This window comes from Felis catus, chromosome A1 (genome assembly GCF_018350175.1).
Source record: "Felis catus isolate Fca126 chromosome A1, F.catus_Fca126_mat1.0, whole genome shotgun sequence".
NCBI classification, from domain to species: Eukaryota; Metazoa; Chordata; class Mammalia; order Carnivora; family Felidae; genus Felis; species Felis catus.
Window position 1 is genome coordinate 221,345,213 of NC_058368.1, and position 27,878 is coordinate 221,373,090.

At 35.5% G+C, this 27,878-nt stretch overlaps 1 protein-coding gene across 2 annotated transcripts in view; it reads left to right on the forward strand.

Moving 5' to 3' along the window:
• Positions 1 to 27,878, forward strand: part of CDH12 (cadherin 12) — a 1,052,064-nt gene that overhangs the window by 570,524 nt on the left and 453,662 nt on the right. The window lies entirely within an intron of this gene.

A 27,878-nucleotide genomic window follows, 5' to 3' on the forward strand; every position in this document is an offset into this window, starting at 1 on the left:
ATGCAAATAGATGCACCTTTTAGACAATGCTATTTTTGTGTAAAGTAATCTCATTTTCATCCAAATGTCATTCTCTTCGACTTTTATTCACTCCTACTACTATTCCAACTTACAAAGAAAATGAATTCCGTCTACTTTGGCTTAAATGAATAGATATGGAGTTTAAAATGTAGGATTATAACCTCTCAATATATTACTGTCCTTTGTACCTATTTCAGTGATAGCTATAAAGTTTAGCTAATTTGCCTGAGACTTATTTTTCTAAAAAGTGTGTGAACTTGCAAAAGAACAGAAAAAAGAATAAAAGTGAACCACAAATTTTGGTATACTATCTCCTTTCACCAAACTAAAGTTGTTTCGTACTCTAGTATCAAAAAAGAAAAGAAAAGTGCCTTTGCCCCAAACAACAAAAGACAGTGTGACAAAGTGAGTAAAACACAAAACTGCTCATTTATCTGCCTAACAACTTGAACAACAAGGCATAGGGAGTTGACTCAGAGCTCAGAGTCCTAGAAACTTTGACCTGGATGGAAGAAACATTAGAAATTCCACCTGGCAATCTCTCTCAGCCAGTAGGAAGCTGAGGCCAAAGAGACTGAGTGACTTATTCAGATTGACAGTACTAATTAGTATTAAAAGGAGAATATTCCCACATATTCAAGTTTCTTTAAAGAAGTTCTTTGTTTACACTATTCTACTTCTTATGTAACAACTTAAACATTTAAATGCTTTTTTAATAGCTGCATTTTCTATTTTTTTACAAATTTGTTCACAAGTAGCCCAAGTACTCCGAAAGATTTCTAAGTCATAACTTACCTCTTCTTAGCAACAAACCAGTCACTGGCTCTCCATCTTATTCAGAAAAAAAAAAAGCCTGGGTCTTTCCAGTGACCTGAATGGTCAGAGATGAACCACTCCACCCCTGCTCTCTTTACTCCAGCTCCTGTTTCTCCCTCCCTCAACAGTTTGCTCCATCTACATTGGCTTCCATGTTTTATGCAAACATCTAATCATGCTTCTTGTTCTAAGGTTTGCACTTCCTCCTTCCTTTTCCTGGAATGTTCTTCTCATAGATAAGGTGTGATTCAATTCCTTCCCTTCTATAAATCTTTGTATCTCACATTCTAAATAGTCTTTTCCTGACTAGCCTACTTAAAGTTTCTCTTTTACTTTATTCACTACCATATCCCTACTCTCAAAAACAGTGTCTGGATCACAGGAAGCCATAAGATTTTTTGTTGCTAAATTCGTAAGTGAAAAATAATTATTAGTTTTCCCCCCAAAATAAAACAAAAATTATATAAGGCCAATAGGGAGTGTCAATCAAATACTTTTCTTTGTTGACATGGGGGAATTACACATTGAGTTATTGGTGAAAAACATATGGAATCTTGGAATATTTAAAATAATACAATAATTGAATAAACTGCTATCTGTTTTATTCCATCCCATAGCATTCTTATCACCATCGGTTATTAATGTCGGCAGCCGGGAAATATTTATAGCTCCTTGTCATCACTAATGTAACCAAATACTGGTATGAATGAGAATGGTGAATGCTTAATAAATTCTTAAGAGGATACAAATTTATCTATATGCAAAATCTGTATGTACTCTGTGGAATTTAAGTTAATATTTGGAGAAAAAAAATAAATGTTGGGAGATAAAAATTCACTCAAAGTTTCCAGCTCTAGAATCCATCACTGGAAGCAGAGTAAATAAACCAAATGTAGTGGTAGCCACATTTCATGGAGCCCTATGCCACAGTACAGAGCAGCAGATCACGTGTGTCCATAGACATGTGTATAGAAACTTGGATAGAACTGAGAAAGGAAAGGGAAGGGAAGGGAAGGGAAGGGAAGGGAAGGGAAGGGAAGGGAAGGGAAGGAAAGGAAAGGAAAAGAAAGGAAAAGAAAGGAAAAGAAAGGAAAAGAAAGGAAAAGAAAGGAAAAAGGAAAGGAAAGGAAAAAGGAAAGGAAAGGAAAAAGGAAAGGAAAGGAAAGGAAAAAGGAAAGGAAAGGAAAGGAAAAAAGGAAGGAAAGGAAAAAGGAAAGGAAAGGAAAAAGGAAGGAAAGGAAAAAGGAAAGGAAAAAGGAAAGGAAAAGAAAGGAAAAAGGAAAGGAAAGGAAAGGAAAGGGAAAGGGAAAGGGAAAGGGAAAGAAAGAAAAAAAGAAAAAAAAAGCTAGTTATTAAAAACATCGGAGGAGCACCTGGATGGCTCAGTCGGTTAAGCGTCCAACTTCAGCTCAGGTCATGATCTTGTGGTTGGTGGGTTTGAGCCCCTTATGGGGCTCTGTGCTGACAGCTCAGAGCCTGGAGCCTGCTTTGAATTCTGTATCTCCCTCTATCTCTGCTCCTCCTCCACTCATGCTCTGTCTCTCTCTCTTGCTCTCTCTCTCTCTCTTTCTCAACAATAAATAAACATTAAAAAATTAAAAAAAACATAATAAATGATATATATATATACATATATATGTATATATGACATGTGTATATGTGTGTATACATATGTGTGCATATGTGTATAGGAGTCTTACTGAAAGAAAAGATCATTATGTGTACATATGTGTATATATATGCCATGCATGTATATGCATATGTATACAGTCATATAGAAAGATATGCAAATATGTAACCTTTATGTATATAAATTTTAAAACATGGATACGAAAGCGTGATTAAAAAGCATGTTTAAAAACGGATTTTGAAAAGTCTCTACAAATACAACTTAGTTTAAAATAAGTCAGCATGTTATCAATGATTAGAGAAAGGGACAGAAAATATAAAGAGATAAATTAATAAGCAAGTAAAGAAAGACATTTCAGGGACACATGATAACAACGTGCCCTAATCTGAGAAGGGTGATGAACTGAAATCAATTAATCCATATTTCAAGTACAATTAGGTCACTCTTACTTCTCAGTAAGAAAATGCCAAATGTATGTCAATGTAATTTTTTGCTCCACAGCTATTTCCATTTAAAACTGTACTATTGGGGTGCCTGGCTGGTTCAGTCAGTAGAGCACATGACTCTTAATCTTGGGGTCATGAGTTTGAGGCCATGCATGGCATCGAGTTTGCTTTAAAAAAGTTAAAAATAATACAGCAAAAACTGTACTTAATATTTTCCATTTTTTTCTTTTCTGAAACGCATACTAATTAAATGAATTTTATGTACAGTACACCAAAGTTCCACCAATATAGATTTTATACCCTTTTTACTAATTACAAATTTGTAATTAAATATTCAGCAGTGACTTCAACTTACTGGTGCTCCCCAAAACAAATGAGGGAATTTTACTGTCTTTCCCCCCTTAAGTATTGAACTATGCAATTTAGTGATTTTTCCAGAAAAGAAATAAAGTGTCAAATATTGGGGCCAACTTATTTTAAAATTCTGCTATATGATGTCTGCTCATACTAGAGATAATCATAAAATCTAGGGGAAGTTCTAAATAGCTAGGGAACAGGGGGCATGTAAAATAAATGTCATAAGAAGTAAATGGCCCACTGTGTATTACAAGTATAATAATTTACAAATAAATTGTTTATAATACTATTCCTAGAGAAAGAGGTGGTCTGAAAAGATATCCCTTATTGCTAATGGAAACAATGGTTTTCTCCTTTACACATTAAACACTTCATTCATTCATACAGTAAACAAATACATATTAATTGCTTTTGCATGTTGTGGACTTCGATTCTAGTCTCTGGAGAGACAACATTGAATAAAAACATTGACAGGATCCCTGCCTTCATAGAGTGTATATGAAAGTTAACAAAATAAGAATATACCCTTTGGGGGGAAAAAGTAACTAAACTATTTTGGGAAAATAAAGTTATGTAATATAGCTGTATATACAAAATATATATGATCTATCTATCATCTATCTGTCTATCATCTATCTATATTGAATTTTGTTGGTTTAAAATTGACTTCTGAACCTGATCACTTGATCACCTGAACCGGAGGAAATAACTAAATGGAACTGATTCTTAGACAACCAGAGAACAGACGTAAAAACATCCTCATTCCATTAAAAGTTCTCTATCCTATAAAACCCTTGATTTCGGAAGGTATATTTCTTACATAAATTCTCTGGTCAAGTTCTCTCTAAGTCTAAGAGCCTTACCATGAAATAGGTATCCCACTTTTCACTGCCGACAGGGTCAGGGCTCAGAAAAGATGAAATCGTTCTGTAAGAAAACACCAGGGTATTTAAGTTTGTTGATAATCTCTAATCAATAAAAGCTAATTCCGCAAGTAAAGATTCTAATTTTAGAGTTACATTAAATAATATTTTAGAATACTTTCAATGTGAATCAGTCAATACTTAATTAATTTTATACTACTGTTTTCACAAAAAGAGATATCAAGCTAGATAAACGGATGTAATGGAAGTGTGGCCATAAATTGTTGAACACCAAAACAACAAGGTTTTCTCTTTTTTTTACAACCAACAACCAGGGGATTATGACATTGTTTAAAATCAACATCTGCCATCTATGTTTAGACAAAAGATTTATGTCAAATCTTAAGATAAGGAATGGGAATTACACAGAGATTAAGTGATTTAACTTAAAATCAACAGTCTCTTATCTCTACACTAAAACCTCTTTCTATCTTCATCTTCAATCTAGCAATCTAAAATGATGTTTGGAATATATTTTAATCCCATTTAATGTACTTAATAATTGGAGGTAAATTATGAATGCAAACATAATTTGTGTGCCTGGTAAATCAGGTTTAGAAGCAGCTGCGAAATAGTAAGGAGGCAGTTTTTCAATGTATGTTATTGATTATTTTAGGTCAAATCTAGGAGTGTGGAAGGAATGCATATAAAGTACTCAATCGTGATTGTACTCTTAGAAGTCATCAGTATAAATATATATCTTCTTTTAAAAGCTTCACATAATTTAACTGATTGCTGTCATTCAACTCATTCAGAAATACACACACATATACACATGTACGTGCATATATCACTTTCCTGCTAAAATAGAAGTACTAAAAATAAATTGCTTTTTCTAAATGCAGTATTGACATTTTGTATACTTTCATACAGCTTCTTGTTCCCTCTGTGTTCATGCTTTCAGAGTGTTACAACGTTAAGAGTGAAGCCATGCTGTCTATTGAACAAGGTAGCAAAACTTTATTGCTTAGAAATGTTTACTGAGAACAGTTTTCTGAAATCATTTGAAAGCTGTTAAGTCAGAACTACATTCTTCAAACAGATTAGCATAACTTAATGTCCTCTATTAATAAAGACTTAATTTCTCTAAAGTAAATATCATGTGTACTTGAAAATATAGAAGTCAAATGAATTACAACAAACTAATGTCTCTCCAATAGATTGTTTAGAAATATCCCATATTCGGTAGTTTCATTTTTTTAAAAATATTTTCCCTACTTTGGAGCTTATTTAATTACAAGGAGTTGTAATAAACTACAAAATAAAATCTCTCTGATTTGGCAGGTATCCATCACAAATTGAAAATAATTTCACCTTAAAAGATTCATGATCTAAAACAAAATCATACTCAATTGATCCTAGATCAGCTAATAGCACTTACAAAGTTTATAGGAAAGTTAATACAAAATAAATAACCATTCCAAGTGATACCCTTCCTTCTTTCTTTATTTAATGGATACATAAATGAAGCATTTAACTAATAGATCAAGTTCAAGGGATATATTTTGGAATTGGTTTCTACTTTCTGAATTTCCTCTAAAATGGATCCTCTGAGACAGATAAGCAAATTAGTTCATGTGCCCTGTAGTCTTGTAATATTTTGCTATTGCTATGTTGGAATCATTTTGCCACTGCTAGGATCAACAGTTCTTTTGCTGGTAGGACAGTCGTACTAAACAAATGTATATTATTATTTTTCACATACATTTTTATAAAGATAAACCCGTTTTGTATGTGTGTGGGTATGTTTTTCCCCTTCAAGCACTGTTTTTCATCTTTAACTGTCATAAAGTTTGTATCAATTACAACTTTCCACACAGAATCAGTCAATTCCAACAAAACTTGATTTAATTAAAATATTTTTGATGTGTAAAAAAATATATTTTCTATAACTGTAGAAAAGATGCAGATTTTTATAAAGAAAATGCAATTTCTTTGCCTTTTTACTGTTTCTTTTGTTTCCCTTAGGAAACAGTACTAGCTTGCTAGTATCTCTCCTTTACACATCTGTGGGAACATACATAGAGATTTTTGTATAACTTTAGTGATTGCATATAACATATAACATGCAACAATTTCTCTTAATATTTTTTTTCATCTCCCTCCAACAGTATTTAGTATTTATCAGTATAACAAATCCAGGGTTTGTTTTTGTTTTTGTTTTTTTGTGTTTTGTTTTTTTTTTTGGCTTCAGAATATTCATGATGTAGATATAATACATATTTAACCCACTTCCATGGAATGGGACAGTTCATATACATGCTTTAGCCACTAAAACAACAGTGATAAATATATTTGTATATATACAGAAACATCGATACTCTTATCTGTATAGTCTAGATTACTAAATGTGATATGGCTGGGTTGAGTATGGATTTGTAAATTTGGTATAAATAGCAGATTTATTTTCAACAACACCGTAGCAGATTGGACTCCACTAAGTGATGCCCATTTCTCTGCATTGTTGTATACAATAACAAACACTTGAATCTTTAAACACGATGATGTTTGGAATAAGGAAATTTGTGGTTTTCATTTGTAGAATCTGAATTAGGAATGAGGTGGACTTTAACATCACATTATTTTCATGATTTAAGTTTCCTCCCTGGGATTTATGGCCCATATATTAAAAAAAAAAAAAAAAAAAAAAAGAAAAAAGAAAAGAAACAAAAATTGCATCAAATGGAACAGGAAAGGAAAGACTTGACTCAAGACTATTACAACAGGAAAGAGAGACTGACTTCAACTTTCATGACACAACGGTAGGAGAATTTTAAGCACCGGAGTGAGCTAATTGAAAAGTACTGGAGGACATTCGTGGAGAGATTAAGTCAGTGTGAGTAGGCCATCTGTGCTTAATAATTTGTGCTTATTGAAGTTAGGTTCCTATGTTCCCAAAGAAACTAGGATATGGGGCCATATCTCGCCCTCCCAACTTTATTGAGATATAATTGACATATAATATTGTGTAAGTTTAAGGTGTAGAATCTGTTGATTTGATACATATATATTGCACAATGATTGCTAGCATAGCACTAGTTAGCACCTCCATCCTGTCACATAATTACCATTTCTTTTTTTGTGAGGAGGACATTTAAGATCCACTCTCTTAGCAACTTGCAAGTATATAATACAGTACTGTTAACTATAATCACCATGCTTATAGTAGATTCCCAGAGCTTGTTAGCAAGCTCATCTTTCTTGATGATTACATTTGAAAGTAGTGGCTCCCAGGTCTTTTAGGAAGATATTCGTGGTTGTGAAACTGGCAAGAGGCTGGGAGAAAAAAAATGTCTCAAAGAGAGAAAGAATTTACAACTGCAAATTTTCTAAGAAACGAGAATCTAGGGGGCCTATACCCGGGAAGGAACTAAAGTTAGTCAAGCCAAGGAGAAACGTAAAGCCATCATGGTCTCCATGTACAAAGTAATTTGTACCTGTGACTACATCCTCTGAAGACAATTTATTTGCCTAAACCTCTCTGCTCAAACACTGCCTGGATGAGAAACTAGGATCTTTTAGTCCTTGTCCTACTATTACATTTCACTCAGATCTAGCTAGCTAGCTGAGTATCTACCCCCATATCCACCTACCTACCTACCTACCTACCTACCTACCTAATTACCTACCTACCTATCCATCTAATCTTCTCACCTATTTTTAAGTCATTAATATTTCCTATGAGTGTAACCCCTCTAGTTCAATAACTTTTTTTTGTAATGTTTATTCATTTTTGAGAGAGAGAGACAGAGACAGAGCGTGAGTGGGGGAGGAGCAGAGAGAGAGGGAGACACAGAACCTGAAGCAGGCTCCAGGCTCTGAGCTGTCAGCACAGAACCCAATGCGGGGCTCGAACCCACAGACTGTGAGATCAAGGCCTGAGCCAAAGTTGGCCGCCCAAACAACTGAGCCACCCAGGCGCCCCTAGTTCAATAGCTTTTTTTTTTTTTTTTTTTAATTTTTTTTTTCAACGTTAATTTATTTTTGGGACAGAGAGAGACAGAGCATGAACGGGGGAGGGGCAGAGAGAGAGGGAGACACAGAATCAGAAACAGGCTCCAGGCTCTGAGCCATCAGCCCAGAGCCCGACGCGGGGCTCGAACTCCCAGACCGCGAGATCGTGACCTGGCTGAAGTCGGACGCTTAGCCGACTGCGCCACCCAGGCGCCCCTCAATAGCTTTTAAATAAGACTTATATAAAACATTCTTATTGTATTATTGACTACAATGCGTACTTATAAAATTCATGGTTGTCTACATGGTTTTCATATCTTTATTTTCCATTTCTTAACAACTCTGTTTTGATTCTATAGGTACTAAATTTTTGTACTTTCTCTAGTGTTGTCCAAAGACACATGGAAAGCTTAAGCCCCAAATTTTCCAGTGTTTGATATTAGCTTCCTTTTGATGTTAAATATGGAATTATGGCAGTTGGCTGTGTAGAGCATTTTTGAACAGCAGATACCTTATTTTGATCACCCACAGATGTCCTTCATTACCATTGTGGAGATAAGAAGTGCCATTGTTGGCAGATTTTCTATCTTTTTTTAGGAAAACTTTTCTTTCTACCCTAGTGATTTTAAGGCTTTTTTTCCTTTTGTTTGAATTGAGAATTTGTTTTAGAGTATTCTGTATTGTGTGTCATTTTTCATTAATCTTTTCTGGGACTTGAGAAGCACTTTACGTCTCCAGGTTCAGAGTAAATGCATCTCTCATTTGGTTTTCTTTTTTTCTTCAATCCTTTCTCGTTCTGGAACTTCTTCCTCCATGACCTGTTATTACATCTGCTATGCGAGACAAGTCTTTTAGCATTTCCCTATTACTTTCCATCCTTTTTTACACATATATTCAGTATTAAGTGCTGTTTCTTCTCTCTGATGCTGCAGGTTTTAGTTGTGATTATCCTGTATCTTCACGTAGTTAAAGAGACATTGTAAATCAAAGTTTATGAATGCTCAATACTGTGTTTATGTCCTGGGTGCATTTCTTCTGGGTAAAAATGGTAGGTCCTCCTTGACACGAGGGATGTGAGTAATTGAGTCCACTGCTATACCTGCCAGCAGGTGCTCAGAGTCAGTAGGATCAAGCAGGTCTGTCCAGAATCAAAAGTCTAACCAATACCCATCTGTCAGGTGGCAGTTTGCAACCCAATAGCCCTTAGAAAACATGGGATTTCTCTTTAGACCTCCAGGAAAACCCTTTCCCCTGCTTCTGGTTTTAAGTCCTAATCTTAAATCTCTTAAGAAGGATCCTAATCTCGGGGCTCCTGGGTGGCTCAGTCGGTTAAGTGTCCGACTTCGGCTCAGGTCATGATCTCACAGTCCGTGAGTTCAAGCCCCGCGTCGGGCTCTGTGCTGACCGCTCAGAGCCTGGAGCCTGTTTCAGATTCTGTGTCTCCCTCTCTCTCTGATCCTCCCCTGTTCATGCTCTGTCTCTCTCTGTCTCAAAAATAAGTAAACATTAAAAAAAAATTAAAAAAAAAAGAAGGATCCAAATCTCTTCTTTGAAGGAAAACAGATTCTTTCCTATAATATCCTGAGGAAACTGTACATTTAGATATACTTTCTATAATCTACCACCTTACCCACCAATAAAAGAAAAGGGAGTTACCAACATCCCATCCCATCCCTTACTTTCTGGAACCCAGATTACCAAAGATTACTATTTTAGTATTAGACATGTTTCCTCCAGTGAGATGGAAATGATTTTCTTGAGTCATGTTAGAAATTATTTTTTGCTTGTTTGTTCAGAGCAAGGCAAACAGAGTGATCAGATTTTGAAATACTGATTCTGTTCATACCATAAATGGACGCGTGATAGTTTTCAAACTACTTAGCATAAGCACAACAGGGGATGTTTCTAATACGCAGGGTTCTAATATGATAGATGTCTAAGTTTAACCCATGCCAATTTCAGGCCAGAACATGGCATTAAACAGCAAGCCTTTCTCTATCAGCTCCTGCCTATATGTCTCAGCAACTTGACAAAAACACAAATTGTGCACAAAAAACAGCTCACTCAAATCTTTCGTTAACTTATCATCCTTGTTTTTTTTTCCCCAAATCAGATCTCCAAATAGAAAGGAGATACAGATAGAAACATAGACACGAAACTTCATTTTTCTTATATGGTAACATTATTTTGAAGAGGCATCAGGTAAATTATATATATATATATAAAATGCATTCAGCATTAATACTGTAACTGTATACTTATATTCATATATAATTTTTAAATGGATAGTATTTACCCTGGATATTTTTCACTCCTCTAATAGGCAGTAAGATTTTTGCTAATTCCCCTGTCCTCAAGACAAAACAAGAAAGATTTGGATATTTGGATAGGAGACATAGACACATTTGCATGTATTGTCAATGAACCAGAATATGGATCTGGCTTTTACATAACAATGAAACATTTTAATCACAGAATCCAAGGAGATCGTCTTATTGTACAGTAAAATCCAAAATTACATCTGAGAATACCCAGAGAGTCATAATTAAATAGAAGTTACACATAACTCTCCACACATCATCCAAGGTTAATTTAGTTGCCTGGGTAGAATGTGAACATTCAATACTCAAACATTCAAACATGTGCTAAACCATAGAGCCTGACATTGAGAATTGCTATATCCCAGAAAAGAACTGAGCATGGTTCTTTAGAAACCCATTAATAATTATTATCTCGGTAAGTTTTTCAGAACATACCATTATAAAGAATCTCAAACCCGCATTAATTTAAAACAAATTTACTGTATATTTTACATAGTATCGTATACCTTATATACATGCAATATTATGCATTTTATTAAATTAATTATATTATGAAAAATTTATATTTATAAATGTAAATTGGCATTTATATTATCAAATTGAAGCCTCTTTTTGAGTTCACTTAACAAAAATAATATCAGAACACCTAGAGGAATATTAATGAAACCTAATATTTGATGTTCTTTGGATTATAGGTAAAAGCCACCAAAACCACCAGACTTAGGGCAAAAGGAAAATGTTATTATAAGGATGTAGGGACGTGCCGTGGGATCCAAAGGCAGAAATGTGGCCATGTATCTGAAAGGTAGAACAAAGTGTTAGAGGAGGAACCAGAGGCTCTTTGTCTTTTATGTGTGCTGCTGTCTGTAACCGGCTTCATTGTTCTCCCATCGCCTACCACCTTCATTTGTTTCTGATCTCATAGTGGGTTGAATGCTAACTCAGGGACGAGGGTAAGGTCTCTTCCACTGCAGGGCTTGTTCAACTTTCAGATTCTCCTTGAAGGTCCACCTGATTATTAAAACAAATTGTATTTCTCTTTCCCCTTTAATGTCTAATGAGTCACCCAGGGACTTTCTAACTCTCAGGGATAGGAAAGTAAAGCCTTAAGTGTAAACTGCATTACATCTCAAATGTGTATCACCAAATTCAGAATACATGTAAACAATAGCTTTGTTAAAACTGATTCAAAATATCTTTGCTCACAAACAACCAAATTCAGCCACCTGTGTGGTCATTTCAACTCCAATGGAGAAATTAACCCTTACTGCAAATTATTGACTCACTACTTGACCCAAGAGGGGAAAAAAAGTGAGATTTATTTGTTGAAAATGCTGTGTAGACTAACTTCTTTCTATGAGAAGGTTTCTGTTACATTCATCATTCTTGACATCTGGCTTCACATTTCTTGTATATTTCACAACACATGGATATTACTTTTTGTTCCTCACCTTGACCATTTAACATTATTGCAGAAGATGAAACCTGACTCTGCTTTTCTTTAACCTTGTGTGTCTAGAATTCCATTTTATACTTTTAGGTTTATGTAGTAGAAGTGCTATCAGGTAAAGAATGGCCCGTCTACTTTAGGTGCCAGCCAAGATGGATGGCTTGTCTTAGATGATACATACTTTTTTCAAGCCAATTGAGTGTCTGATTAATTGAAGGGGGAAAATTATTGCAAAAATTGCTAGCATGCCATTTATTCTCCTTCTGTTTTGCGTGACTTGCCTTTGTGAGAATTACATTTTTGATTTGATTTCTAGCTGTATTGTTTTGTCCAGAGCATTACATCTAAGACATTTTGATTCTGCCGAAATTGGGAAGTAAAGTGAAAGATAAGGCACAGAAAGAAATCTCTGAGGCTGCAGAAAATAAACAACTAATAAGGCATATTAGAAAGTGAGCTAAGAATATTTATATTGTCAAGATGGTATAAAGTTTCTTATTGGTGTTATATGATATATGATCAGAATAATTACAGGGGTAAAGGGAAAATTATAAACATAATTCCAAGAAGAGTCTATGCGTGTTTATGTGATATATGCCTACATATATACAGGAACGTCACCTTCGTTCTGAGGCAAGAGAGAGCCTGATACATAGGGACTTTCAAGAAATAACTGATAAATAAATAAAGAACCTGACCATCTTTGAATAGCCGTTTCAAAATTTTTCAGTATATAGTGAAAGAAAAAAAGGCAAATTTTTAAAAATAGGACTCTTTAACACCAGCAAATTAACTTTGATAACAAGAACAAAATTGTAAAAACTAGATTTTTCCTTCAAATGCAGGTTGATATAGGGTTTGTATAACTCCATACAATGCTAACGCATGCGTTCGACAGATATTTATTAAACATTACTCAAGTGTTCAGCAAAGTGCTAACAGTTTTGGTGTTGATTCTCATAGTACCCTGAAATAATTATTTATTTTCATGTTTTTACCTATGGGAACATGACTCAGTGTATCTCTTCCAAAATTACACTGAATGAGTCCAATATTGGCAAGGACCATGAATTAAAATATTAAATCAATGTATGTTCAGACTTCCTACTTGTAACCATTCATATGCATGATATTCTGAAGTTGAGCTATGAATAAACAAAGAACATATATACTTGACTTACAAATCTCCACTGATTTTATAAGTCTTGGAATAAATTCTTACTCCTGTAACCATGACCAAGCTGTTTTTTTTTCAGGAAAAACAATTTATTTTTCTAATTTTTAAAACTAATGGTCATGATAGTTCTAAAATACATTTTCCTCTATTATTATTCAAGCAGAGAAATATTTGTGTTCTTACAAAATATCATTGCCTCTCCCATTTTGAGTGAAGTCTAGTTAATTTTTTGGTGACTTTATTCTACTACTTTATAAGATAAATAACATTTTTCAATGCATCCTATTTCAGTCTCAAAAAAGACTTTAAAATATAATTATTCATTAGTTTTCTTTCTTTAACTTTAATAGTACTTCCTTCCTTTCATTTTGTTTTTCATTTCTCATCTTATATTTTTTGTCCTTTGTCTTTATTCTTTTTGTCTTATTTTCTTTTTCTCCCCCACCTCCTCTTCCATCCCTTGTTTCTTTCTTTCTTTCTTTTTTTCCCCTCTCATCCCTTGTTTCTTTTCTGTTCACATTTTTTAAAGCAAATCCTTAAATAGAATATGGTTAAGTCGTGGCAGGCTGACTCTAAGCTGTGTCTCAATCATCCCCACCTCCTGAAACTCACACCTTTCATGAAATCCTCTCCTTGTGAGTGTGGGCTGACACAAATTTGTTTCCAGCCAAGAGACTATGGTGAAAGTTTTGGCATGTAATTCTCATAATTAAGTTACAGAACATTGTGACTTACACTTGCTGGAAGAATCTCTCTACTGTCTATTTGGCTTCCTTGCTTTGATATAACAAACTTCCATGCCATAGGGGCCCACATGACAAGGAACTGATGGTGCCTTTCTGCTAACAGCAAGCAGAAACTGGAGCCATTAGTGCAGTGTCCCGCAAGAAACTCAGTTGTTCCAGGGCATCTGGGTGGCTCATTTGGCTGAGCATCTGCCTCCTGGTTTGAGCTCAGGTCATGATCTCCTGGTTTCTTGAGTTTGAACCCCGCATCAGGCTCTGTGCTGGCAGTGTGAAGCCTGCTTGGGATCCCCTCTCTCTCCCTCTCTCTCTCTGCACCTTCCCCACTTGTGCTGTCTCTGTCTCTCTCAAAATAAAAATAAAAATAATAACAATAAATAAATAAAACTTTGAAAAAAAGAAAAAAAAGAAACTCAGTTGTGCCAAAAAGCAGGTGAGTTTGGAAGTAGATCTTTCCCTAGTTTTGGAAGTAGATCTTTCCCTAGTTCAGTCTGAAAATAAGACAGCATAGGTAACTAATATCTTGGCTCTCGGGTAAAAGGGGACCCAGCTAATCTGTGCCTAGATTGCCGACCCAAAGAAATTATAAGCTAGTATCTATTATTTTATCTTAAGTTTTGTGGTGATGTTTAAGGCAGCAACAAATAACAAATATGTAAGTTTTTCTGTGCTACTTGCTACATTTTCCCTTATATCATATTTTTAAAAGATAAATAGTCCTTGAAAGACATCTATTAAAATCTATTTGGTAGAGGCAAAGAGAAAATGTTCATGCACCATGATGCTTTAAATTTTTAAGTTCTTTTTTGTACTCAGTGTTAGCTTGAACATCAACTTGATTACCAGTAAAAAATATATATAGTCAGGAACTCAGTTTCTATATTAAACATGTACAAAATGAACAGTTTTTATTTTGAATGGTAGAGTATTGTAGTTTATATAAACCTGATTGTGAATTCTGTGTGCATCACAACCGATTATAATCGCATTCTTAATTCAGAGGTGCATCATTTTTGCTCCCATACTATGTGTTTGTATGTGTATTATTATGCTATAAGGAAACAATTTTATCTTTCATGTTGAATTTTAAAACTAAATTTCCAATTATATCAGATATGTTACCTATAGCAATTGACTTTTTGAAATTTGTGATACCATGGACTGGATAGAAATATTGAATTCTTAATTGGCATGAGTGAATTTTCTATTTGCAGCACGTAGCAATCAAGGCTGGGACGAGGGTGAGTCAAGTGAGGGGTTTTAAAGCACAACATCTAGGGAGACACTCACTCTAATAGCCATGCAGGTGCCAACGTTGCATTTGCTCATTTAACGGCCAAGATCTTTTTCTGTTATATGGTCAATAATCAACTACCATTGCTTCACCTTTGGTACATGTATCAGAGATTGTAAAATTAAAAAGACTGTATTTAATTTAGAAGAAGTGTTTTTTAGTAAAATACAGACTTGTTCACAAAGAAATGTATAAATATATCTTTTGTGGCTGTATACTTTACCGGTAGTCTTGGAGCATAATCTTCTTAAAAAGTACTGCTAACTTTTCTGTTAACGCCTCTCGTACAAATTTTCGTCTAGGGGCGCCTGGTGGCTCCATCTGTTAGGCATCCAACTTTGGCTCAGGTCTTGATCTCATGGCTCCTGGGTTAAGTTCCTGCTCCAGCTCAGAGCCTGGAGCCTGCTTCGGATTCTGTGTCTCCCTCTCTCTGCCCCTCCCCTGCTCATGCTCTCTCTCTCTCTCTCTCTCTCTCTCTCTCTCTCTCTCTTTCTCTCTCAAAAATAAATAAACATTAAAATACTTAAAAAAATTTTGTCCTACCTTTTCCATGTTACAGTATTGTAAAACCCATGGCAGATGTTGGACAAATATTTTGTGCCAATTTTATATTCATCAGCACCTTTCTCAATAAATAAAATCTGATACTTTCTTTTTCACTAAATACGTACATATTCAACTTATTGATGCCGGATGGCTTATTGTAATTTTTAAAATGTGTAACCAAACATAAAACAAATACAGATTTAGATCTTACAGTAAATGAATAAGCCATATGGAAGGGACATATCCATCAGGAACCATATCTGATCTGTTCAAATTATTTTATTTTTGACGTGTCTCTTCTTTATTATTTAGCCCCTATTTCATTCACTTATTTGATTGATCTGTAATTTTACACTTTTCCCACTGACCGCTCCAATGAGCAGCCTGCCTAGTTTGCTGCATGGGGTTGTCGATAACTGCATGTGCATCAAATACCTGTGCACCATCACTGGAGACCGGTAAGAGTACATACCCATGTATATTTTTAAAAATGATTTTAATGTTTATTTATTTATTTACTTATTTAGAGACAGAGCATGAGTGGGGGGTGGGGAGAGAGGGAGACACAGAATCTGAAGCAGGCTCCAGGCTCTGGGTTGTCAGCACAGAGCCCGACGCGGGGCTCAAACTCATGGACTGCGAGATCATGACCTGAGGCAAGTAGGACACTCAACCGACCGAGCCACCCAGGCGCCCCATAAACCCCACTTTTTTTAACATTACATTGTTCCACAAAAACCTGAATACTATTTAGTAGATGAAAGTTCATTGTTTACTGGTTTTTCTGTAACTGTAATTTCCATTTCTACAGTATCATGTTTTCATAGCTGTTCATGTGTGTGCATTGAAAATATCATATATAACATATGTAACAAGATGCAGTGTCTTTTGTGACTTTGTTTTTAATGATGAAATATTTAATCAGATATAACCAACATTTTTTTGCCTTTTAGAGTTAGAGAAATCATACATGCTAAATCAGTATAAACAATATATAGAAAAAAAAACTTTTTCATCATCCCAATATAATGGAATAAATTGTAGCAAATTACCATCCAAGTTTAGTTGACTCGTCATTTGTTCATAGGAAATTAATAGGAAAAACAAAAATCATTAAAAATAATTTTAAATAACATTTATAACATCAGATATTAGTATATGTAGCTTCACCAAGGCATAACTTCTGTTAGTACAAAAACCTACTAAAAACCTACTAAAACCTATTAAAAGTAATATGCAAAGCTTACATATTATGTAACTGTCATAGACCTTAAAATATCCACTCAATCTGACTTGTGCTTCTTGTTTAATTTATATTACTTTTCAGGTGTTTCCAGGTTTTTGTCAGAATCCAAGAATTTGTATGGGTGATGAAACATATGAATATTTAGGACAGATAAATATTTATACATATTACAAATATGTAAATATTTGTCTATAAGTATGAATATAATATATATCAAATCCATATGCGTGACTACATTTTTTGCCAGCTATTTTAAACAAGGATTCAAGAAACTTGAAGTGGAAATATTTTAATTTGTCTATAACTTACGCTGTTTAGCATCCTTGGAGATACACCCAAAGAGTTTGTAAACTCATTTAAAGAGACTCTAACAATGATTTTACAGTTCTTCTGATGCGATTTTAGCTTACTCTGGTCTCTTTAGATAACATAATGACCCTTACAGCTACCTTTCCTCCTGTTCTTTGGAAAGCAAAATCATTTAGTCTTCTAAAGTAGGATAGGAAAATATGCAACCAGAGGGTGAGGTATATGTTTCATAATCCATCAAAAATGATGTATATCAAGATCGAAGCTAGAAAGAACCAAATCCTGAGTAATAATGTGTATGTTGTATTTAAGAAAGAAGATATTCTACATAAGTGAATTTTCAGATAACATGAATTTATCCTTTCAAGTACCAAGATCTCGCTAACAAAAAATATGGGTGGAAAGATTCTCAAATGCCTTGTACTCCCCTACTTCTCTTTCAGCAGAGTCAGGTGATTTGTGTCTTGTCATTTATGTAACTCAGCATTTTGCAAGGAGGGAGAGTTAGATACTCATTTGAACACTGTCTACATTGTCTCATTTATTTGATTCATTTTCCCATCCTTCTGGCTGACACAGGTTCAGTAGTTAGGCCAGGTGGTAGAGGCAGCAAATCTTCAATAGAATGTAAAGTGTTGGCAAAATCAACAAAGCTCAAACCTTAAATGTCACACTAGCATTTTCTTTGGCCTCATTATTTTACATTACTCAATTAAACGAGAAGTGAGTCGGTGTGTGCATTACTGATTTCTGGGATCATGTGTTTTATTCTTAATTACAATATATAAAATATCCTCTTCTTTTTATTGAGGAGTATCGTACTGTTCTATCATTTGCTGTTTAGCGATTAAGTTAATAAATATTCTTTCTTCTCACCTGTTTTTAAGTAAAATGCCCCATTTTTCAGTTTCACAGTCAAGTACCCACATGCCAACCATTAGAAAAGTGCAACCTCTATTTCTGGAAGGTCATTCCTATAGGTTTTAATATCGAACTAACCTGGTGGGCTGCCCACCTGTGTCCAGGATGGGGGAGGGAATTCCGTATGGCACTACTCTAGTAGGGTATTTTATCAGAGCATCTGTCTTTCGTGAAAGTCGCTGGCTAAGGTGTGCCTGGGAGAAAGTCTCTCAGAGAAGAACTTCCCAGGCATGATGACCTGCCCTGCCCACGACCTTCCCAGGATATGTGCACTGATGGAAGATTTCTACCAAACAAGCCAGGACATCCACAACCCAGGTTCCAAGTCAGTGGGTTCTGGGATCTGTCACCTGAGTGGTTGGTGACAGCAGCACCATTATCTAGGGCGGGAGCCAGTTTGCACGCCACTGAGAGTATACTTGGCTGAGACATACAGATTATTGTAGGGGAGCCTGGGTGGCTTAGTCTGTTAAGCATCCGACTCTGGATATCTGCTAGGTCATGATCTTGCGGTTGTGAGATCGAGTCCTGCTTTGGGCTCTGTGCTGACAGTGTGGACCCTGCTTGGGATTCTCTTTCTCTCTCTCTCTCTCTCTCTCTCTCTCTCTCTCTCTCTCTCTGTCTTAAAATAAATAAACAAACATTTAAGAAATGTGCGTTATTGTTACAAGGAAGCAAACTAGCTTTGGCAGGGCTGTGTGGCAAAGCTTAATGGCAATAGTTGGGGAGAAGTTTTCAAAGTTTATTGTCCAAGTGGTGGTTTCTGGGATCAATGTGCTACTTCAGCAGGCAATAGGAGTGTCAAGGATAAGGGACCACGGAGACCTCAGTAAGACTACAAACACTGGAAACTCAACTTCTTGAGTTGAAATTCTGTCTGTATAGTTAAGTTTCCCAATCCTGGGTGAGCAGTTTAATTTTTACCTTTTTTCTCATCTATGAAATGTGCATAATATGTGCAACTAAACTCATAGGATGGTTGTGAGATAGATTGTTGAAATAAAGTATCACAACAGCACCTGATACATCATAATTATTAAGTAAATATACTTATTATGATGATTATTTGATCAGATGTAGCACTTCTAGTGTTAATGTTCATTTGCAGAGTGAATGATTATTTATGCTTATGGCAAGTAAGTGATTCTTTCAGTACGTATCACTTACGTGATGAATTACAGATTATAAATCTTCCATCAAGAGCATGGGTTGTAACAAGTGTGGCTGTGCTGTTGTTTCTTTTGACACCAGTATGAATTTATGCCAAAATAGATACCCCCAAACACATAATATTAGTTCAAAAATGTTTGAACTGATAAACACATCTTATGGCCATTTTTTGGCTGATTTATTTTTATTCTCCTACACTTCAAAAATTATTTATATTCAAATTTAAGATACATTAGGAGGTTTCTTTTATCAACTGTCTTCTGAATCTTTCTTTTAATCTCCAGATGGTCTAAAGATACTGCTTACACTTTGTAGGATGAAGGGAATCATTCCAATGGCAGTCAGAAAGTACAATGATGCTTTTTGAATAACTTAATTTCAGAACACTTAAAGCATGATTAATACGATCTTAGTCTAAATTACTTCAATTATTAAGAATAATGAATGTGGCCTAAACTCTATGTTCAATTCCAAGAAGAGTTGTTGTCATAGTGAAGATCTGTAAAATAATATCCCTTTACAGTTCTCCGTATTTCATTATATGTTAATTTTAAGTATGAAATACATTTACTCTGCAGGGTGCTTCTTTGTCATGGTGAAAAGAGCAAAGTGAACAAAAAATTAGATGCAGGGATTTCTCTTCATCTCAATTAAGTATCACACCAGGAGTTGGGATTAAGGGGGAAGAGGAGTAGGGGGACCCTAAGCTTGCCTCATCCCTCAAACACAGCTAGATAATTGATCTGATGACTGAGAGAGCAATTGCTCATCTACACGTAGAAAAACAGCCACATCATGGAATGCAGTAGCTGCAGAGAGGAGATTTGGGGGAGAAAAGAATTGCAGGTGCTGCAGAGGGGAGGGTAGCCCTGGTCGCGGAATGCGGAACAGGAAAGAGGAAGAGCGAAAGCAGTGTGAGCAGGGGACTGCAGAAGAAAAACTCTTACCCAGAAACATTGACTGGGAAGAGGAGAGGGGCTGACTACCACAAGTTTATTTTTTTTTAGGTGTGTTTATTTATTTTGAGAGAGAAAGAGAGAGATTGGGGGAGGGGCAGAGAGAGGGAGAGCGAGAGTATCCCAGGCACTGAAGGTGTGGAGCCTAACACAGGGCTCCAATTCACAAACCATGAGATCATGACATGAGCTGAAGCCTGATGCTTAACCAACTGAGCCACACAGGTGCCCCAACCCCAAGTTTTTATGAGCAGCAGGGCTCAAGTGTGAAGTATTAGAAGTGGGGTCATGCCTGGTGGGCTTAGCAGGGCTTCTGTGGGAAAGAAGGGCAGAGGCACGGGAGTAGGAAGCATGGTCTGTGGATCCACTGGGTCACATGGGAAAAATAGTTTTTCTTCTTAGAGTGCATTTGGGAGTAGTGCCATAGCCTCTTCTGGTATAAAAGAGCTAGCAGGTGCCATACTAAAACATGTCATAGTCAAATTCACAAAATACACAGTCAAGGAAAAAATCATGAAAACAGCAAGGAAAGAAAAGTTCTTAACTTACAAGGGAAGACAAATCCGGTTCACTGCAGATCTGTCCACAGAAACTTAGCAGGCCAGAAGGGAGAGACATGATATATTCAACTTGCTGAATGGGAAGATTATGAAGCCAAGAATACTTAATCCATCAGGCTTGCCATTCAGCATAGAAGGAGAGATAAAGACTTTTCCAGGAAAACAAATCTAAAAAAGTTTGTGACCACTAAACCAGACCTGCAAGAAAAAGGGGACTCCTTTAGTGGGAGAGAAAGACTAAAAGCAAAGAGACTAGAAAAGAACAGAGAAAACTTCCAGAAACACCAACTTTACAGGTAACACAATAACACTAAATTCATATCTATCAAACATTCAGAATGTAAACGGACTAAATACTCCAATCAAAAGACATAGGGTATCATGATGGATTAAAAAAAAAAGACCCATCTATCTGTTGCCTACAAGAGACTCATTTTAGACCTAAAGACGACTACAGATGGAAAGTGAGAGGATGAAGAACCATTTATCATGCTTATGGACATCAAAGGAAACCTGGAGTAGCCATACTTATCTCAGGCAAAGTCCATTTAAAACCAAAGACTATAACAAGAGGTGAAGAAAGACACTGTATCCTAATTAAGGGATCTATCCATCAAGAAGATCTAACAGTTGTGAATATTTATGTCCCCAACGTTAAGCACCAAATTTGTGTGTGTGTGTGTGTGTGTGTGTGTGTGTGTAGATACATTAATCAGAACAAACTCATGTATACAGTAATAGTAGGGGACTTTAACACCCTGCTTGTAGCAATGAGCAGATTATCTAAGCAGAAAATCAACAAGGAAACATCGGCTTTGAATGAGACACTTGACCAGATAGACTTAACAGATATAATCAGAACATTTCATCTTAAAGCATCCTAAAGCAAAAGAAACATATTCTTTTCAAGTGTACAACGAACATTCTCCAGAACAGATCACAAACTGGGTCACAAGTCAGGCCTCAACAAGTACAAAAAGATTGAGATCATACCACGAATATTTTCAGATCACAATGCTTTGAAACTAGAGATCAACCACAAGAACAAAATTGGTAAGACCACAAATCCATGGAAGTTAACATCCTAATAAAGAATGAATGTGTTAACCAAGAAAGTAAAGAAGAAATAAAGTACATGGAAGCAAATGAAAATGAAAACACAACAGTGCGGAACATTTGGGATGCAGTAAAGACAGTCCTGGGAGGGTAGTATGTTGAAATACAGCTCTCTCAAGAAGCAAGACTAGTCTCAATATACAAACTAACCTTACACCTAAAGAAGCTAGCAAAAGAATAGCAAATAAAGCCTAAAGCCAGGAGAAGAAGGGTAATAATAAAGATTAGAGCAGGGGGTTGCCTGGGTGGCTCAGTCAGTTAGGTGTCCAACTTTGGCTCAGGTCATGATCTGATGATTTTATGAGTTTGAGCCCTGCGTCGGGCTCTGTGCTGACAGCTCAGAGCCTGGAGCCTGCTTCGGATTCTGTGTCTCCCTCTCTCTCTGCCCCTACCCTGTTCATGCTCTGTCTCTCTCTGTCTCTCAAAAATGAATAAATGTTGGGGCGCCTGGGTGGCGCAGTCGGTTAAGCATCCGACTTCAGCCAGGTCACGATCTCGCGGTCCGTGAGTTCGAGCCCCGCGTCAGGCTCTGGGCTGATGGCTCAGAGCCTGGAGCCTGTTTCCGATTCTGTGTCTCCCTCTCTCTCTGCCCCTCCCCCGTTCATGCTCTGTCTCTCTCTGTCCCAAAAAAAATAAATAAATGTTGAAAAAAAAATTAAAAAAAATGAATAAATGTTAAAAATAAAATAAAATTTAATATATTTGATTGCCACCATTTAAAAAGAAACCAATAGTCCATATAGTCTATGACCAATAGTCAGTATTCCAAGTCTAAAGTCTAAAACATAATTGTGCCAAAATTTTAGTCAATGAGTCTTATAATTTTAAGAATGGTTCTAAATAGTAAAGTGGTAAGGCACTATGTGCTAAATCCATTTTAAATTAGATGAAAAGTTCAATGAAAATCAACTATAAAAAGTGTAATTTTTTTTTACAGTTTGTATTGTTAAAATTATGTTGGAAATATTCAGCTGGATTTTCTTTTACTCTTTTCATGTAAAGTTCCATGTCCTGATTCCAAAATGTACACTTTAGTTGAAAATATATGGCATATCCTTAGCACAATACATGGCATATTCTAATAACTAAAAAATTGCTCACTATTATTAATTGCTGTTATAGTAGGAATAATGGAAATAATGCATATAATATGCATAATACATTACCTGGCATGAAAAATTCTCCATGGATATTAACTACTATTATCTATTCCTTGTTAAGGTCCTAAGTATTTATAAGTATGTGGCTATAAATTCAAAAGAATTTATATATACTTTAAAAGTCCCAAGTTAATTCTTGATGAATATTTCTGATTATACTGATTTAGTGCTATGACTTTATACAACATAAATCAAGAAAAAATAGAATGCCTCACCGAAATAGATTTCTATTTCCTCACATTATAAGTTCTTATTTTAAGTGGAAGGAATACAAATGAGTAGGTGCAGTAAGGATGGGGAAACATTCAGCAACTCACTTTGGAGACATTTCTGGCACAAACGGAGGAGGTAAAAGATTAATTCTGTCAATGCAACTTCTTCAGGCAGTAAATGCAGAGAGAGATTGAGCACTAAGAGTCGTCATGGTTCAAATGGAAATGTAGAAGTGATAGCCCTGTCATGATAAGTTCAATTAATGAAATTATGCACATAAAACATCCCGAACTGTAAGTGGTATTACTTAGCATCTCACCCGACTTGAGGAGGTCAGATGGCTGTTGTTTTCATTTACTGCTTGAGGTGTTCACATGATGTGACATGGTTGAAAATTCCTTGTAGTCTATAAAGAATCCTGGTAATAGGGACGTGAACTGTCAGTGGTGAAAAAATATGTCATTTCCTGGTGAAATTCAGAGGCTTTTACAATTTTTGGTAAGAAAAGTTTCCGTTAAGGCGAACATTTTCTCAGGGCCAGAAACTCAGAAGTTTACCTAGAATATACATCGTTCTTTACTACTTTGGAATCGGGAAGCACTCCCGAAATAGCAGAAAGCTCAAACTCTAAATGAAAAAGGAAAAAGCAAAAAGCAAGATATGTATTACAAGAATGATATAAAATGAAAATTCAATGAAATTATAAATCCTTCAATGCAATAAAACACTATACACAAATTTAAGTCATCTGTGCATGGCTTCATTATGCATCTTTTCTCAAGTTTCACTTAGGTAATTATTTTAATTTGCTAGAGCTTTCACAACAAAATGCCACAGGCAGTGTGGCTTAAACAACAGAAGTTCATTTTCTCACTCATCCGGAGGTAGAAAGTTCAACAGGAAGTGATAGCAGATTTTGTTTCTTCTGAGACCTCTGTCCTTGGCTTGTTGACCACATACAGAGAAAAAACTGTATGAGGACACGGTATCCCCAGGCATGTCACATTTCCTCATTTTATAAAGACACCGTTCAGATTGGATTGAGGCCCACCATAAGGGCCTCATTTTAACTTAATTACCTCTTTATAAACACCCTATCTCCAAATACAGTTAGAAGTTAGAGCTTAGAGGTTACGGTATCAACATATGAATTTGGAATGGGGTGTGCCATAACAGTAATATAAGATGATTCTGGACATAAAGATATATTTTATTTAAAAGCTTAAGAAAAACACTGAAAAAAAAAAAGCCAACACTAATAAGTAGGGCAATCGTCTGACAATAGTATCTCCAGTCCACTTAAATCCAAATAAAATTAACAAATTCAGTACCATAGTCCTACTGCTGGTACTACAATCAGGGGTGAGAAATACTTCGAAGTTTCCAGCTTGTCGCTGATGTCTTGGTAAGTGGAAGGTGCAGATTATTCCTCCAGACCATGTGTGGGTATTAGAACCGAATATTCTAGTCCCTGGAACCTGCGAGTCCTCTGAAGTCACCATGGGCTGACTTTGATTTCTTTCTTCCTTTCTACCACCAGGGTATTTTTCCGTCTTTTGAACTTGGCTGTATGTTTAACATCTTACATGTTATATTTTATCCAGCATATTCAATGTGTTTTAGCAAGATATGGATTATATGTATTAACTTAGTTTTCCATGTTGTCTTAAGTCTTGATTTCTCTTTCCTTTCTACTTTTTTTCCTCTTTCTTTTCTTTCTCTTGTGGGTTAGATAATATTATTTTGTTTATGTTTTATGGTCAACGTGAAGAGTATGGAGGGGCAAAACAGATGGCTTGTGTCATAATTTGCGCCTTTTGCTTTTCCAATTACTTTTAATATGTTATTCAATATACGGTTGCCTTTGAGTTAAACTATTAGTGGAGATCACAATCCAGTGATTGCGATCCAGTTAATTAAAAATATAGTGAGGGTTTTTTTTCTCAAACTGAAAATCTGGTTTTGAATCTAAAAGTAAATTTCTCTTATTAAAGAACAAGATGAAAAAATACTTGTTCTCAACACAAAGAGTAGGCTGTTTATACAGCAAAGAGAAAATAAAGTTAAAATGAAAAGAAAATATTTTCAAAATGTTTGTTATCAGACATAAAATATACTTGAAGTCAATCTATAACATTCCTTTTAATTTTAGTAACTGGAATGGAAAGATATGAATGCAATGGAAAGATGTCTCCTTATGCTATCATTTTCCATCCTGAGAACGTCAAGTTGTTAATGAGTAGAGGGGATCCAGGAAAAGAGAAATAAAATATTTAAACAATGAGTAGAATTCCAGATTTCCAGCCTTTCCCACAGATGGCTTTAATTTAGAAGATACCCTTATGTAAATGGTGAGTCAGATGACAGAATAAAAAAGCTACTTTAAAACATATGAATATGTATGCAATTATCCATACTGAAATAAGTACAACCAATCACAATTTTATAATTTGAAGTATCCTTCCAGGAAATGCTTGTGTCCTGATGATGGTGATTTGTTTTTTAAATGAAAATTAAAATTGGTCCAGAGCTTGTACTAGACATTTATGTGGTATGAACTTCAGTGTTTTTGAACTATTTCCATTGTACATATTTGGTACCTTTTTACTTTTTATTTCATACAAAAATATAAATTATTCATCCAGAGATATGTAATTGATCTCATAATATTCTGTAAGCAGAGTTTCATTTCAGATGAAAGATGGGGACGTTGTCTGGAATTTCTCATGTCGTCAGTGGACTGTCTGCCTTACTCCAACCTAAGATCAAGGCATTTGATTCCATTTTTTTTTTTTTGGTGGCTAGTTTTACATTAGTTTGAATATGGAGTAAATTTGTCTGATATTGATAATATGAGAAGAAGTATAGATAACAGAAGTTAAAAACAATGTGCTTATTTGGGGCAGGTTCTGTGTATTTAGGGAGAAATCCCATGCAGAATGCAAACAACCAGGTGAAGTAGATTCAGTAACACATGAGTACAATTACTTTAAAGTGAGGGTTATAGTATAAAAAAGTGGATAAAAATAGTATAAAAAAGTAGATATATCTCTGGTATTCTGTGTATTCTGTGTTAGACATTTTGCAGCCTGGAAAAAACTGAATCAACAGTTACAAGTACGAATTTTGTGTTTTCCTAAAACACTGTTTTATTTTTAACTAAGCAGTAATAATAATACCAATTAAATGAGAGATGAGCTGAGAACACGGAGACAAAGGGAGGTTTGCAAGTTCACCCAAGATCATAAAACATCTCTGTGGGAGAATGGGAGACCGAGGATTGAGTTTGGGCAGGATGCTTCGGTGTTGATGCTGTGAACCACTAATCAGCCTTTTTTTTTTTCTTTTTGAGAGAGAGAGAGAGAGAGAGAACAAGCAGGGCAGGGGTAGAGAGAGGGGGGCAGAAGATCCAAAGCAGGCTCTGCCCTGACAGCAGAGAGCCCAATGTGGGGCTCGAACTCACTAACTGTGAGATGATGACCTGAACCGAAGTTGGAAGCTCAAGCAAATGAGCCACTCGGGCGCCCCAGTAACCAGTCTTTCTAATACACCTGTATATGCACCTGCTCACTCCCTCATAAAATGTATATAAAGAGCTCACATTTAAGGCAATGTACAGTGTGGTGCACAAGAAATACTCCATATTTATTTAAAACACTATGGATATTATGTAAGAGGTGTTCAATAATTAAAAGCTGTCATTTTCAAAAAAATATTATTTTTAAAAGATGATATTTCCAATTGCCAAATAATACTACCATGTCTTTTGCAGATAATAAAAGGTAAAGAATTATTAAAAGCAACACACTTACAGCTTGAATAATCAAAATTGGTTATTGCCTCTACTGTAACATTTTATGAGAAACAATAGGTTTTTTTTTCTAAAAGTAAAATCAGGAGTATATGCTGTTTTATCCTCTTCAATTCAGACACACTATGTCTGCTTATATATTTTATAGTTTGAACTAAACTTATAAAAGTTCTCCACCTATGCAGATGATATTTATGTTCTCTTTAGAGTTGAGCATTCTCTTTTTTTTCCCCCTTGGTCTACTAACCAGAGTTAAAACTACGCTCTATTTCATGCAATTCTAGCAAACAGTATATTGCACACTGTTCCTCAGCAAAAGCTTATCTTCTAAAATATAATGTACCCTATTTGTCCAAGATGGTATGTGTGAACTCATAAATACACAGATCTGCATGTATGTTTGCATGTATGTGTATGTTTGTGTATGAGAGAGAGAGAGAGAGAGAGAGAGAGAGAGAGAGAGAGGGAATGTGAGGTGGGGAAGGAGAACAAGAGGGAGAAGAAAGAGATTGCTTTGAAATCTCTATTCAAAGCCATCACTGGATTCATTCTGAATGACATTAATGGATTTAAGACAATGTTTATGCTTCTAATAGACTTCCCCTCAAGTCGCCTTGCACACTCCATATTTCCTACCTACAACATATATGTTAATCATTCCCAAGGAATGCCTGGGGATTGTTTCACTTTCTTAGATGCTCCTAGAAAGCACCAGCATGATCTCACCTAAGCACAATG